Source organism: Taeniopygia guttata, chromosome 22 (genome assembly GCF_048771995.1).
Source record: "Taeniopygia guttata chromosome 22, bTaeGut7.mat, whole genome shotgun sequence".
Lineage (NCBI taxonomy): Eukaryota > Metazoa > Chordata > Aves > Passeriformes > Estrildidae > Taeniopygia > Taeniopygia guttata.
Window position 1 is genome coordinate 108,749 of NC_133047.1, and position 16,623 is coordinate 125,371.

At 47.5% G+C, this 16,623-nt stretch overlaps 1 long non-coding RNA gene across 1 annotated transcript in view; it reads left to right on the top strand.

The window, feature by feature from the left end:
• The window catches only part of LOC140680456 (uncharacterized), a 41,841-nt gene extending 25,528 nt beyond the window's left edge, over nt 1-16,313 (top strand). Inside the window, exon 2 of the long non-coding RNA XR_012051763.1 lies at nt 5,472-16,313. This is a non-coding gene — a long non-coding RNA (uncharacterized lncRNA). The remainder of the gene's footprint in view (nt 1-5,471) is intronic.
• Nucleotides 16,314-16,623: the final 310 nt, after the last annotated feature.

Consider the following 16,623-nt stretch of genomic DNA (forward strand, 5'->3'; position numbering starts at 1 on the left):
AGGTGAGCATGGGGCAGAGCATGTCCCCTTGGGCACTGCCCTGGCAATGACCTTGGAGCCCCTCAAAACCTCCCTGGGAATTGACCCACTGCACCCAGCCCACCTTATGTGGCCTGCTGCCCCTTCACCCCAAGTGACTCTGGTGGTTCTCCCAGTCCATCCCAGTCTCTCCCAGAGTCGTCACAGTCCCTCCCCAGAGTCCCTCCCAATTCCTCTCAGTCCAAAGCCATTCCATTCCAAGTCTATCCCATTCCTTGTAACTCCACTCCCAGACCTCCACCCTCTCTCCCAGTGCCCTCCCAGTCCATTCAAAATCCTTTTGAGTCCAATCACAGACCTCCCCTCTCTTCTAGTCTCCCCCCATCCTATCCAATTTAATTCCCAGTCCCTCTCAATCACACCAGCCCTCTCCCATCTCTCTCAGTTCTCCCCAGCTGATCCCAGTGTGTTCCCAGACTCTTCCAAGGCCCATCCCACTGTGTCAATATTGCTGGGGCTCTCGAGCTCCCAGCACAACCCTGGCCACTTGCTCTGCCCCATTATGGATTTCTACCCTGCCCACATCCAGCTGAGGTGGTTCCAGGGCCAGCAGGAGCCCTCTGTGATGGCCACCAATGTGGTCCCAAACGGGGACTGGACCCACCAACTTCTGGTGCTGCTGGAAACCCCCCCACTCCCAGGGCGGGGTCACCTGCAGCTGCCAGGTGGAACACGTCAGCCTGGAGCACCCCCTGAGCACAGCCCGGCCCCCACAGCACTGGGGACAAGGAAGGGAGTGTAGAGAGTTTATCTGAAGAATGGCTATGCAGCAAGGGACACGACAGTGTTAAGTTGATAAGAGTGTGAGAGTACGTGACTTGTAGCATGAAAACTATGTCCTTGAGCAACAGATGTCTCATAACAACCTTGAGCAACAGATGTCTCGTAACAGCCAGGATGTGAAATTGCTTGGTGCCATCCGCCCTCCCCGCTGAGCCGCCGAGTATCACGATCCCCGGGAATGGTCACCACAACCCCCCTCACCCACCTCGGGCAACTGCTTCTCTCAGTAGCCAGGAGCCTGTCCCTGGGGCAGAAGCTGACCTCGCGGAGGCCATGGCCAGGGAGAGACATGAAATCTGACATACGCTCACCCGCGAGGGGATGGAAAAGGGGGACGCTGATCTCGTTGCAGCGGCTCAGGAGACCTTAGTGTTTTCGGTCATTTATATGCCTAACCTGCAAGGGGGTGGGCAACAGGCACAGGTGCAAAATTTAGATTGGAAAATGCTGGCCCAGTTGCGTGCCACAGTGGTGAATTATGGAGTTTCTAGTGAACCGGTTAAACAGATGCTCGATTACATGTTTAATGCCCAAGTGCTGTTGCCTGCAGATGTCAGAGGCATTGCCAAATTGATTTATACCCCGCATCAACGACTATTGTTTGAGGCGCGCTGGAGAGAGGAGGCTGCATTGAGTGCAAATCTCCCAAGGGCCCAGGGGGATGCCTTGACAGGGATCACGGTTGATGAACTAATAGGGCAACGTGCATTTCTGAGAGTTGAGACCCAAGCAGCTTTAGGACCTGACAAACTCAGGGAAGCTATGACAGTGGCCAAGAGAGCGATGGATAAAGTTAAAACCCCGGGAGGGATACCTATATATATGGGAATCAAACAGGGTAGAGAAGAGCCCCTTGGTGCCTTTGTAGATTAAGATCATGGAAGCATTGTCTAAAGCGGGAGTAGCAGATCATATGCAAGATGCCTTGCTAAGACAATGCATCCTACAAAATGGCAATTCTACTACTAGAGCCTTGATTAATTCGACCCCAGGGGATTGGAGGGTGCAGGACCTATTAGAAAAGGCTGCCTCTATGCCGATTGGCCTCCAGGTGTTTTTAGTAAATGCCCTGCAGAGAATAGGAGAGGGATTACAGGAACAAGCGACAGCCCTGCGTGAGCAAGCTATTAGCTCTCAGAATCAGGTCATGGCAGCTCTTGCTCCCCTCCAAGCGCAGCCGCACGCCCCCGCTCGACCAACGCTGGCAGCAATCGAATGAAGTATTACCGATGTGGAAATGTAGGTCACATCCGTCGAGAATGTGGAGCAACTGGAGTATGGTGCGGAAAATGCCAACCCAATACGCACAACTCCACTGCTTGTTGAAGGAAGCAGGGAAACTCAAAGAACAGCGCGAGCAGCGGCCGCGCATGGACACAAATGGCAGCTGCACTGTCAGCACCCTCCGACAACTCCAACCAGCAACAACCGGGAGCCTCGGCTTGGACCTGGCAGCCTCAGTAGATGTTGACATCCTTTCCACTCATTTGCATAAGGTTCCCACTGGACTTTTTGGCCCTATTTTTATAAATGGCCAGCCAATAGGGGGCTTGATAATTGGTCGCTCCTCTGCTACTACTCTGGGTCTGTATGTTGAGCTGGGGGTTATTGACTCTGATTGTAGAAGTGAACTTATGATTATGGTTCATACTCCGTATCCCCCCGTGAAAGTACCCAAAGGACAGAGACTAGCCTGATTGATTCCGTTGCCTCAAATGACCAAGGGACTAATGTCCCTTACACAAGAGCCCAGGAACGAAGGAAGCTTCGGATCTACGAGGGGCCTAACCTTGCTCACCATAGACCTCAATACTCGACCTAAGAAGTCCTGTCGTCTGACTTATCAAGGACGCAGTATCACACTTAAGGGACTCCTCGATAGACGCACTGACTTGAGTATAGTTGATCCTGCACACTGGCCTTCCACCTGGCCAATACAGCCCTCAGCAACCACTGTCACTGGCATTGGAGGAATGACGCTGGCTAATCGTACCCCTGTACTGACAGTCGAGATTGAAGGAAAACAAGCATCGACAGCATTTTCTGTAACAGCACTGCCACCTACTGTTCACTGCCTAATTGGCCGCGATATTCTTGCTCAACTGGGTCTTGTCCTCACTAATGATCACCCTTTACAGTAATGGTCATTGCTTGGACTTTCCCATTGCCACTTACTTGGATTACCAATGAACCTGTTGTGGTTAAGCAATGGCCTCTAAAATGGGAAAGTTTGGAACAGGCAGACCTTTTGGTCATGGAACAATATCAACAAGGACATGTTAAGCCCTCCACCAGTCCCTGGAATACTCCAATATTTGTGATCAAGAAGAAATCCGGAAAGTATAGGCTGTTGCATGACTTGAGAGCAGTAAATAATCAAATGGAACCCATGGGAGCACTTCAACCTGGACTGCCTAACCCAGCTATGACACCAAAAGACTGGCCCATCTTTATAATAGACCTGAAAGACTGCTTTTTTACCATTGCATTGCATCCTAATGATACCAAACGGTTTGCATTTACGCTTCCTGCCCTTAACCATGAAGAACCTGACAAAAGATTTGAGTGGACAGTTCTACTGCAGGGAATGCGCAATTCTCCTACACTTTGTCAACTGTATGTCGATGCTGCACTACAACCACTACGACAAAAAATGCCTGCTACCATTGTTTATCATTATATGGATGACATCCTGCTTGCTCAAAGAGAACCCTTTACAGCCTCACAATTGAAGATGCTACAAGGATCCTAACAGACTTTTCTTTAGTAGTAGCTCCAGATAAAATTCAGATGTCAACCCCTTGGAAGTATCTAGGGTGGACAATCACAGAACAGAAGATTGTGCCTCAAAAATTGTCCATACAAATATCAATAACAACATTGCATGAGGCCCAAAAGCTTCTAGGTGACCTACAGTGGCTGAAGCCAGTCACTGTTATCCCTAATATCTTATTAGACAAATTGCGTCCGCTACTTAAAGGCACTGACCCTTGTGCCCCTGTTCATGTCACCCAAGCTCAGCAAGATGCACTTCAGAAAATTATGCATTGCATATCTACAGGATTTGTCACAAGGATTGACCCTGATCTCCCCCTGCATCTTACAATTTGGAGTACTGAAGACCACCTACTAGGAGCTGTTACTCAGCAGTTAAAGAAAACGGGAGACAGCAGTACTGGAATGGCTGTCACCTCCATTGCAACAAAGAAAAACTACAACTTCAAAAATCGAAAATTTGGCATTGCTGATCAAAAAAGGACGCATCCGCATTTTGGAAATCAGTGGCCTGGAACCAACGGACATTAATCTGCCCATAGAAAAGGCCACGTTAGATTGGTACCTTTTAAACTCCACAGCCCTGGCTGAAGCATTATGATCGTCTGCAGCACAAATCAATACCGGTCCCATTATACCGAAACCTTTGCGATGGCTAGGAGAATGGAGCTGGCTACAGAAACCCCTCAGAGAAGACAGGCCCATTCCAGATGCCACTACGGCTTTCACAGACGCTGGAAAACGCTCCAGGAAGGTGGCAGTAGTTGGAAAAAGGGACAACAATGGCATCAACAAATATTAGAGGCAAAATCAGACGACAATTTGCAGACTGGAGTTGTTGGCAGTCATTTGGGCTGTAACTAACTTGCATGAACCGTTGAATGTTGTATCAGACTCGCTTTATGTTGTGGGGGTAGTATCAAGGATTGAGGATGCTACTATCAGAGAAGTACAGAATCAGCGACTTTATGAACTGTTTCTTCAATTAAAACGTGCCCTCAGAAATAGAACTGAACCATATTCGGTCATCCATGTTCGTAGTCATAAATGGGACGAAGGGTTAGGAGAAGGAAACACCAAGGCTGATAAGCTAGTCTCGCTTTCTCATCAAACAGTACTTCCTAGGCAGTCATAGGCACGGGAAAGCCATGCTATTTTCCATCAGAATGCTAAAGGCATGTCGAAAGAATTTCAGATTCCCTTAGAAGAAGCTAGAGCTATAGCCAAAGCTTGTCCAATTTGTAGTAATCAAAACAGAGGCATGGGTCTGGGTGTGGGAGTCAATCCAAGGGGCCTGCATGCTAATGAGATATGGCAGATGGATGTTACTCATGTACCTAGCTTTGGCCGCCTTAAGTATGTCCATGTGACTATAGATACTTATAGTCATTATATATGGGCTACTTCACAGGCTGGCGAATGGGCTATACATGTAGAATGGCACCTGCACAGTTGTATTGCTGTCATGGGAACCCCGCAGAAAATCAAAACAGATAATGGTCCAGCCTACTGTAGCAAGCGTATAGCTCGTTTCATGCAGTTTTGGAACATTGCTCATGTAACAGGGATTGCCAACTCACCTACTGGACAAGCAATAGTGGAAAGAGCAAATGGAACCCTTAAACAGTATTTGGAAAAATATTCTGACATTAGTAGCATACAGGATAGACTACTTAAATGTTTGTTTGTGCTTAATCATTTATGTATTTTTGGAAACAGTGAGGTGACGCCTGTGATTTCTCATTTTTCCCCGTTGAAACAGCCTGGGCCTGAAGCGATGGTCAGGTATCGGGACCCGAAGACAGGAATCTGGCAAGGCCCAGCTAAGGTTGTATATTGGGGCAGAGGCTACTTATGTGTTTCTATGCCAACAGGCACTTTGTGGGTCCCTGCAAGGTGGACGCGACCAGCGGTTGTTGATGAACAGTCCAGAGCAGAGGAGGAAATACCGCCTGCAGAAAGTGCTGGCACCGATCCTGCGAGAAGTTGAGGGGGAATTTAATACCAAGTTTTTATACGGAACTGAACGAGAAGTAGCTGAAACGCTACTCCCAGTTTTACAGAGAGACTTTTTACGCCATTGCCAAACTGCTTGCTTAGCTTGCTTTGCACATAATCACCAAGCGTTAAGTCTAAGACAGTTGCACAATGTGTGGAATACTACTATACCTGGAAGAAAATCTTGCATTTGGGACGAAAACACAGAACGCGCTTAGAGAAGAAAAGAGATGAATACTTGACAAGTGGAGAAGAGGAAGTGTTAGAGGAAGATGAGGAGATGGAAGAAGACAGAAAAGAAGAAAGGGAAATGCAGAAGTCACCTGACCCACCAGCAATCTCTCTTGTTGGACCTATAGATCTACCTGCTGTTCAGGGTCTTTCACTGTCTTCATCCTTCTTCATCTGTGAAATGCCAAACTGTGGCGCTGTGTTCAGTTCCCGACAAGCGCTGAATGGCCACGCTCGCATTCACGGAGGTACAAACCAGGTGACAAAAACACGGTGCACCATTCCCGGCACGAAGCAGAAATCTGGTACACAGAGCAGATACTGCTCCATCAAGAGCTCACCTGCCCACAGCACAACAAGCGGCGAGACCGACCCAATGACAATTTTTCCTTGCAAGGAGTGTGGCAAGTTCTTTTTCAAAATCAAAAGCCGCAATGCTCATATGAAGATTCACAGACAACAAGAAGAACAGCAAAGGCAGAAGGCAACGGTGCTTGGTGTAATATAACATTCCCTACGGATATTACCCCGCAACAGTAAAATTGGCAAAATCACTCCTTTTGCTGTCACTCTATAGCTCAAAAAGAAACAGACCCAGCCCCAGGTACAACAATTCCTCGCCGATTGCCACCCAGAATCTTTTTAATCTGTTGGGACAGAGCATTCAGCGGCATTCCTCAACGGCCCACCGGAGGCCCTTGCACGTTTGGGCGTCTCACAATAGCACTCCCTAGCCAGAGCACTGTATTAGGCCTATATAGCAATACCAGCCAGGTAACCACCACACGATGAAAGCGCTCAACCATTGATGCTTCCTGTGACGATAACGTCAACTTGTTTAATTGCGCGGAGCAAGTGGTTGCCTCTCTTTTTATGCCCAGCCTTGCTGCAGGACATGCTTGTTTTCAGTTAGAGAAGTTACAATGTTGGGTAGGCAAGCGAGCCAATGCCACGTCTGAGCTATTAAGTTTACTGGCCACAGACATAGACACCGTAAGACATGCAACATTGCAAAATCGGGCAGCTATTGACTTTTTATTGTTGGCTCATGGGCATGGGTGTGAAGATTTTGAAGGAATGTGCTGTATGAATTTTAAAATCAGTTCCGAATCTATTCATAAGAAAATTCAGCATTTGCAACAACATGTTCAGGTGTTACAGAGGGATGATACATTTTTTGGATTATCATTTGAATCATGGGGAATCACAGGTTGGCTTAAATATTTGCAGCTTATGATAATAGGATTGTTAGTTATAGTAATTTTAATGCTTGTATTGCCGTGTGTATTTCAGTGCTTGCAAAGGACTTTAATGTCAATTATAGAACAAAAATGGAACACATCCTTGCTTGCTTATAAAGAAAACAGGGGAAGTGGAGAGAGTTTATCTGAAGAATGGCTGCGCAGCAAGGGACACGACATTTTTAAGTTGATGAGAGTGTGAGAGTACGTGACTTTTAGCATGAAAACTATGCCCTTAAACAACAGATGTCTCGTAACAACCTTGAGCAACAGATGTCTCGTAACAGCCAGGATGTGAAATTGCTTGGTATGCAGAAAGATAATTAAGTATAAGGAAGCAGTAACCGCAAGACTTATCGCAAAAAGATATATGTGTTAATAGAAAGGTTACCAATCCTGAGCTTTGCTTTTGCAATATGTATGAGCTAATTAGTGCTTGTATAAAGAAACTGTGATCGACTGCAATAAACTGAGACTTGTTGATCATGATAGCATGAGGCTTGTCTCCCGCGACTCTCTTCAACAGGGGAGGCACTGGGGGGACTGGGAGGGGGATTGGGGTGTTCTGGGACTAACTGGGAGGGAGTTGGAGAGAGCCTGGTTTAAACTGGAAGAGGGGCTTTGGGGTCTGGAAGGGCTGAGAAGGGCTTTGAAGGATACTGGGGAGGGTGGGATGGGGTTCCAGGGTGTCCTGGTTAAGGGCAAATTTGGGGAAAGAAGCCTAAAAGGGTTCCTTTAGGAAAGCAGATTCAATTGGCCCCTCCCCCCAACCAGTTCGGGAAGGATACCTCTTCGGAGGAAAGTGGAAAAAACCTGTTTATTAAACAAGCAATCTTAAACAATATTAAACAATAAAACTTCTCGCCAGTGCAAGAGAGAGACAAATTTAGAAAAAATCCCCCTGGTGGCAGCTGGACTCACTCAGTCTCTGATCAGTCCCTCCAGCGCTGGAAATGCTATGGCCCGGGCCTGGCCCGCTGGGGCACAGGTGCGATCTGCTGCTGCTCTTCTGGGTGTTCAGTCCAGAGCAGGTCCAAAGAAAGGGAAAAAATCACAGTCCAGGGAACTTCTTTGCCTCAGCTAGCTAAAACTAACTAGAAAAAGTAAAGGAGAGCTCTCTCTCTATGTCGGTCCATCCGCAGGTAACACAGTCCAGGAGCAGAAATACGGAGGAGGGAGTGCAGTTCTTGAAAACAAACTCCGCGCTTCTTCACCCCCACCCCCCCCTTCACTCCTGGAACAAGTCTTAAAGGTGTAGAACTTACTATTCAACATAAACAGGGCAGACGATTGGGGATAAAGGCATCATACAGTCAACCTAGGACAATGGGGTCCTGGTGGACGCTGGGAGGGAGTTTGGGGGTGCTGGGTGTGACTGGGAGGGATTGGAGAGAGCCTGGAGGATTTAGAAGCAGATTGGGGATGGAAAAGCAGAGGTTGGGATGAAGTTGGTTGTGCTGGGAAGAGACTGGGAGGAGTCTGGGTGAGTCCTGGTGGGGCTGGGAAGGGACTGGGAGAGGGTTTGGGAGTCCTGGGTGGGCTGGGGGCAACTGGGAGGGTGCTTGGATGGATGGAACTGGGAGCACTGGTGAGGTGACAGTGGGACAGAACTGGTGGCACTGGGATGGTGGCACTGGGAGAGGGACAGTCTGTCTTCGTTTGTAAAGGCAGGTGTCTGAGCCTCCCCTGAAATGGAAAAAATGTAAACTCCCTCCCTCCGAATCATTATACATTTGAAAGTAAGGGGGGGCTCTTGTCGGAGAAGGGAGAAGCAGACATCGATTGATCATCTGCAAACTCAGTTTATTTGGTATACATCAGCTGCTTAAATACAGTTCTTAATTAGTTCATACATACTGCAAAAGCCAAGCTCCTTATTGGTTTATTATTGCTGTATCATTCTTACATCAACAGGATTTTATGTATCTACTTCTACATTTTTGTGGGTATCGTGTAATGCAAAGTCCCTGCTTCTACGTGCCGTTACCAGTTTCATACCAGTTTCATCCAGGCTTCCTTATCTCAAGGGTACCCTGCTTTTGAAGCTGTCTTTGTTCTAACAGAAGACTGCCTTTGTTTTAGCAGAAGACTGCCTTTGTTCAAGTAAGCTGCTACTGCTTAGTCTGCAGGGTCTCTAATCTGCAGAGTCTGCAGCTCCAATAAATTGATCTTGCTATGTCCCTTTTCTGCTAACCATTCCTGAACCAAATCCTCGACAGGCTCTCAGGCAAAAATAGGGGAGCTGGTGTCGCTGTGTCTGTGTCGCAGCGTGCTGGGTGTTGGTGGCGTGCTTGGTGTCAGCAGCAACAGGGGTGCGACATACCCCCTGTGAGTTCTGCAAATCCCAGTTATCGTTGGTCTGGCACAGGAACAGAAAAGAGTGGCACGGGTCTTGGGGTAGAACTGGGTTGATTTATTAGATGGATAACATGGGGATCCAAGACCAAGCCCAAGACAAGACTTAGGAGGTATACAGAGGCTTTTATACAACAACTTAGGGGGCGTGATATAGGACAACCAACCAATGAGGACAAAGCTGGGGAGGAGTCTAAGGCAGGACTAATATTTCATAAATCTATCAGGGAAAACAGGGGAGGGGAAGAATACAAAGAAACAAATGGTGTATCGAGTACTGAGGGATTGACAAGGAATGTTCTGGAGAAAGGGGTAGGCCTAGGGAGGATTGACAACTTGGGAGGGGAGGAGATTAGGGAGAAGAATAGTGGGCAAACAAGAATTTACAGCAAAACACAGCTGTCCAAGATTGAAGCACCAAGATGTTTCCTATTACCATCCGAGTAGCAGTTGCCTCTGGGCAGTTTTCCTTATCTCCTGTTAATAGGCCCATCTATGTCTTGCCACATGACTCAGAGATAAAATTCTCCAGGAGCCAGTTCCTTTTAACAGGTGATTAAGGACTCATCTCCTGACTCAGAATAATATCAGCCCATTGTGAGATGCTGCGCCCAGGGGGAGGAGTTAGGCATTCCCACCTGGATAAATCCAGGGATTTCTAGACAGAGAAGCAGCCTTTCCACAGGTTTCCGAGAAGACACAGCAACCACATCTGCTATTCCAAGGGGACTGCAGCCACTCCAATTTGGACTGCTACCAGCACGCTGGCCAGAGGGGTGTCAGGTTGTATTCTGACTTTGTCAGTGGTCTTCCTTTTGTATCATTGCATGTATTTTTCTTTTTTTTTTCCTTTTCCCAATAAATTGTATTTCTGACTTGGAGTATCTCACTGGTTTTGCATTCAAAACCAGGACATATTTTTGGCACCCAACGTAGGGCAAGAAGGTACTGAGAAAAGTCAGAATTACAATTTTGTATTGTAGAGGGTACCTATTCACTATGATGCTTAACATGCTCTTTTGGGTCTTATACCTAGCTCTCTATATTTTCCCGAACGTGGGGAATTATCTGGCGATTGTAATGCTCATGTGTAGACCAGGGTATGGTATGAGAATTGCTTTATTGATCTATTATGTCTATTGCATTGTAACCTGTGAGGCAATGAACGTGATTTGGAATATGTACCAAATTCTGTTTGCTTGTCCTAATCTAGGCTGCTACATCTGGGGCCTCAGCAACCACACCCAGCCCCTGTGGGGAGGGGTAAAGATTTATTTTTTCCAACCTTTCTGTCTTGACACAGCAGTTTTTGAAAATGTTAAGTTCCCTCTTGTTAGTTCTGCTTTGTCTTCTCTGCACAGTCTGCAACATGCTTAGAAACAAAACACTACATAGTGTGATGCAGCAAAACATACATAGTGTGGTGCAGCAAAACATACAGATGCAGCGTCTTCTTGAGGAAGAGGAAACAAGAAGCAAAGCAGCAGTGTCCGTGTCCATACAGAATGCCACAACAGTATCCATGTCGACGCAGACTGTCACAGAGGTGGAAGGAACCAAAAGCAAAACAACAGTGTCTGTGTCTACACAGACTGTCACGGAGGAGGAAGCCCAAAGCAAAGCAAGAGTGTCTGTGTCTACACAAATGGGCACAGAGGAGGAAGGAACCAAAAGCGCCATCAGCATCTCCACACAAACCATCACCAAACCAGAGCAGCCTGAACCAATAGTAGTTGCCCCCATTCAGAAGAAGAAATCAAGGAGCAAATCAGTCTGCATAGTGACTGATGAGGGCGCTGGAGGACCCTCACACCCAGTGGAAGAGACAGAGCCAGAAATCATCACTCGCTCTCTATCCCTGGGTGAGCTGCGTAACCTGTGGAGAGAATTCACCCGCCAGATGAACAAGTCCATCCTGACCTGGCTGCTCCACATCTGGGACACTGCAGCCAATGACACCATTCTGGATGGAACTGAGGCCAGGCAACTGGGAGCACTGTCCCAGGATATGGTCATTGACCAGGGGATCAGGAGAACCCAAGAAATTCTCAGCCTTTGCAGCAACTGCTGACAAGTGTGAGGGACAGATAACATTTGTAAAGAAGACCTCCAGGTGCACCAAGGAAAATGGAAGACCATGGAACAAGGTATCCGATGCCTGAGGGAATTGGCTGTGTTGGAGATAATTTTCTCAGAAGACGAGAGATTTCCTAAGAGTCCAGATTGTGTCCAGTGCACATCGCAAATGTGGTTGAGATTTGCATGGCTTGGACCAGAGATGTACTCCTGTTACCTGGCAACACTGCAGTGGAGGGAAGACGAGGACAGGGTGGGCATCTTAGCCAATAAATTAAGAATTTACAAGGATACTGTCACCGCCCCATTTCGTACCCATGTCTTGTCCATAGAAACAAGGTTGGCTGAGCAAGTCCGGGACTTGATTGAAGAGAGTAATCAGAAACTAAAAAAGGAACTTAAGGAACAAGTCTACCATATTTCACCAGAACCAGCAAGAGTCTCTGCCATTAGAAGCCATCTTTCCCAAGCCACAGAGAGAGGATACACTCCACGAGGAAACCTCTGGGTTTTTCTTCAGGAGCATGGAGAAGACATGAGGAAATGGGATGGAAAACCCACCTCTTCCTTAGCAGCCCGAGTACGTGAACTAAAAAGAGCACCTACCACAAAAAGCTCATCTAGAGTCAATGCTGCTCCAGTCTCTCACACACAGAATTCCAGACAATATAGGAATGATGATATAACTGATCCTCTTGAAGGAACCTCAAGAACCTATTTGCATGAAGAGAGCAACATGTACCATGACCAGGAACAGAGGGGCCCAGCCTCTAGCCAGGTAGAGGACAGGGACAATCAGAACTATTGGACCGTGTGGATTCGATGGCCTGGCACATCTGAACCACAAAAATACACAGTTTTGGTTTACATCAGTGCCCAATGTACCCTGATGCCATCAAGATATGTAGGAGCAGAATCCATTTCTGTTTCTGGGGTAGCAGGAGGATTCCAGCAGCTGACTGTATTAGAGGCCAAAGTGAGTTTAACTGGGAACGGGTGGCAGAAACACCCCATCATGACTGGACCAGAGGCCCCATGCATCCTTGGCATAGAATATCTCAGAAATGAATATTTCAAGGACCCAAAAGGACATCGCTGGGCTTTCGGAATAGCTGCTGTAGAGGCAGAAGACATCAGAAAGCTAAATACTTTACCTGGTCTCTCAGATGACCCCTCTGCTGTGGGACTGCTGAGAGTTGAAGAACAACAGGTACCACTTGCCACAGCAACAGTACACCATCAGCAATATCGTACCAGCAGAGACTCTGTGATCCCCATCCATGAGATGATTTGTAGACTTGAGAGCCAAGGGGTGGTCAGCAAGGCCTATTCACCTTTCAACAGCCCTGTATGACCAGTGCGCAAGTCCAGTGGGGAATGGAGACTGACAGTGGATTACTGCGGCCTGAATGAGGTCACACCACCACTGAGCGCTGCCGTGCCAGACATGGTGGAGCTTCAGTACGAGCTGGAGTCCAAGGCAGCAAAGTGGTATGCGACCATCGATATTGCGAACGCCTTCTTCTCCATTCCTTTGGCAGTGAAATGCAGACCTCAGTTTGCCTTCACCTGGAAGGGAGTGCAGTACACCTGGAACCAACTGCCCCAGGGGTGGAAGCACAGTCCCACCATCTGCCATGGACTGATCCAGGCTGCACTGGAAAAGAACGAGGTTCCCGAACATCTACAGTATATCAATGACATCATTGTGTAGGGGAGCACAGCAGGGGAAGTCTTCGAAAAAGAAGAAAAAATTATCCAGATTCTGCTGAAAGCTGGTTTTGCCATTAAACGAAGCAAGGTTAAGGTAGCAGCTCAAAAAATTCAGTTTCTAGGAGTCAAGTGGCAAGATGGAGGTCATCAGATCCCAACAGAAGTAATCGACAAGATCACCGCTATGTCTCCACCTACTGTAGTAGATAGGGACAGGCGAACGGAAGATCTCGGGATGTGACGGAAAGAGAGACCCTTCCCCCTTCTCCCTGCTTCACGTTATCTATTAACCCCAGAGCATGTAACCACACCTAACCCAGTAGTTTTCCACTCCCGACTAACCCTAGAGACCCTACCAAACCCCCCTCTGACGTAGCAAAGTCCCCCAAGACTATTTAAACCATGAGATAAGATAATAAAGGCTTTTCGACCGTCCACCAAATTGGTGTCTGCGAGTGTCGTTAGCCCGAGTGGTCCGGACAGGCCGGGCCATCGTGCTGTCTTCTTGGAACCAGGTCGCCGTTGTCTTTCATAAAGGCAACAACCTACCAACAAGAAGGAGACACAAGCTTTCCTAGGTGCCATAGGCTTTTGGAAGATGCACATTCCCAAGTACAGCCAGATTGTGAGCCCTCTCTACCTGGTCACCCGCAAGAAAAATGATTTCCACTGGGACCCTGGACAACAACAAGCTTTCACAGATCAAGCAGGAAATCGCTCATGCAGTAGCCCTTGGCCCAGTCAGGATGGGACCAGAGATAAAGAACATGCTCTTCTCTGCAGCTGGGAACCATGGTGCATCCTGGAGCCTTTGGCAGAAGGTGCCTGGGGAGACTCGGGGTCAACCACTGGGATTCTAGAGCCAGAGCTACAAAGGCTCTGAAGCAAACTACACTCCCACAGAGAAGGAAATCTTGGCTGCCTATGAAGGAGTTCAAGCTGCCTCAGAAGTAATTGGCGCTTAAACTCAGCTGCTTCTGGCACCCCGGCTACCAGTGCTGGGGTGGATGTTTAAGGGAAGGTTCCTTCCACACATCATGCCACAGACACCACATGGAGTAAATAGATTGCCCTCATTACTCAGTGCGCCCTTATTGGAAATACGAATTGCCCTGGGATTCTGGAAATTATAACAAACTGGCCTGAGGGGGAGACTTTTGGATTGTCTTCTGAAGAAGAGGAGCAAGTGGCATGTGCCAAGGAGGCTCCACCATATAATAAGCTACCAGACACTAAAAGACAATATGCCCTTTTTATGGATGGTTCCTGCCGAATTATAGGCACTAGCTGGAAATGGAAAGCTGCAGTGTGGAGCCCCACACGACAAGTTGCACAAGCTACTGCGAGACAAGGTAGATCGAGTCAGCTTGCAGAGCTTAAAGCTGTCCAACTGGCTTTGGATATTGCTGAGCAAGAGCAGTGGCCGAGGCTCTATCTCTACACAGACTCATGGATGGTAGCTAATGCTCTGTGGGGATGGCTGAGTCGCTGGAAAATGGCCAACTCGCAGCGCAGAGGGAAACCCATCTGGGCCGCTGAGATCTGACAGGACGTTGCCACCCGAGTAGAGAAGCTGACCATGAAGATTCGACACATGGATGCACACATACCCAAGAGTCAGGCTACTGAAGAGAATCACAACAATGAACAGGTAGACCAAGCTGCCAAGGTGAAAATACCACAAGTAGACCTAGATTGGCAGCATAAGGGAGAATTATTCCTAGCTCGTTGGGCCCATGATGCTTCTGGTCATCAGGGGAGAGACGCAACATACTGATGGGCCCGTGACCAAGGGGTGGACCTTACTAGGAACAACATCTCACAGGTCATGCACGACTGCGAGACCTGCGCTGCAATCAAACAGGCCAAGCGGATAAAGCCTCTGTGGTACGATGGGCGATGGTTGAAATACAGGTATGGAGAAGCCTGGCAAATTGACTATATCACGCTTCCCCAAACCTGCCAAGGCAAGCGCTATGTACTGACCATGGTGGAAGCAACCACAGGATGTTTGGAAACCTACCCTGTGCCTCATGCCACTGCCCGGAACACCATCTTAGGCCTAGAAAAGCAGGTCTTTTGGAGACATGGCACTCCTGAGAGAATTGAGTCGGACAGTGGAACCCATTTCAAGAACGGCCTTATCAACACCTGGGCCAGAGAACATGGCATTGAGTGGATATATCATATTCGCTATCATGCACCAGCTGCTGGCAAAGTTGAACAATGCAATGGACTGCTTAAGATCACCCTGAAGACACTCGGTCGGGGAACCTTCAGGAATTGGGAATTGAACTTGGCAAAAGCTACCTGGATAGTCAACACCCGAGGGGCCATCAATCGAGCTGGTCCTGCCCAATCTGAACCCTTGCACACAGTGGATGGAGATAAAGTCCCTGTAGTACATATGAATGGTATTTTAGGAAAGACTGTTTGGATTAATCCCACCTCAGGCAAAGACAAACCCATCTGTGGGATTGTTTTTGCTCAAGGACCCGGTTATACTTGGTGGGTAATGCAGAAGGATGGGGAAACCCGTTGTGTACCACCAGGAAACCTAGTCTTCAGTGAGAACTATGTGTAAGGTTTCATCATGATGCAGATGGAAATAGGAAAAGGGGTGGATAATGTCCAAAATTGAAGCACCAAGATGTTTCCTATTACCATACAGTAGCAGTGTCCTCTGGGCAGTTTTCCTTATCTCCTGTTAATAGGCCCATCTATGTCTTGCCACATAACTCAGAGATAAAACTCTCCAGGAGCCAGTTCCTTTTAACAGGTGATTAAGGACTCATCTCCTGACTCAGAATAATATCAGCCCATTGTGAGATGCTGCGCCCAGAGGGAGGAGTTAGGCATTCCCACCTGGATAAATCCAGGGATTTCTAGACAGAGAAGCAGCCTTTCCACAGGTTTCCGAGAAGACACAGCAACCACATCTGCTATTCCAAGGGGACTGCAGCCACTCCAATTTGGACTGCTACCAGCACGCTGGCCAGAGGGGTGTCAGGTTGTATTCTGACTTTGTCAGTGGTCTTCCTTTTGTATCATTACATGTATTTTTCTTTTTTTTTTCCTTTTCCCAATAAATTGTATTTCTGACTTGGAGTCTCTCACTGGTTCTGCTTTCAAACCAGAACAACAACACAACATCTCCCCCTTTCCTTTTTAAAAGAAGACAGGGGAGAGTTCTGGGGTTTAAATAAATTAAGGAAGGGTATAAATATAACCATACAAAGTTCATACAATAAATACAATGCTAAACTTACAGAGGAAGTTACTAAACTTACAGAGGAATTTCCGAAACTATTACAGAAAGGATTAACTAATCATTGATATAACATATAAGGGAAGACTCTTCTTCACTTAATAAACTCATTCTAAAATGCACGAAATCATTAAAGTCATTATG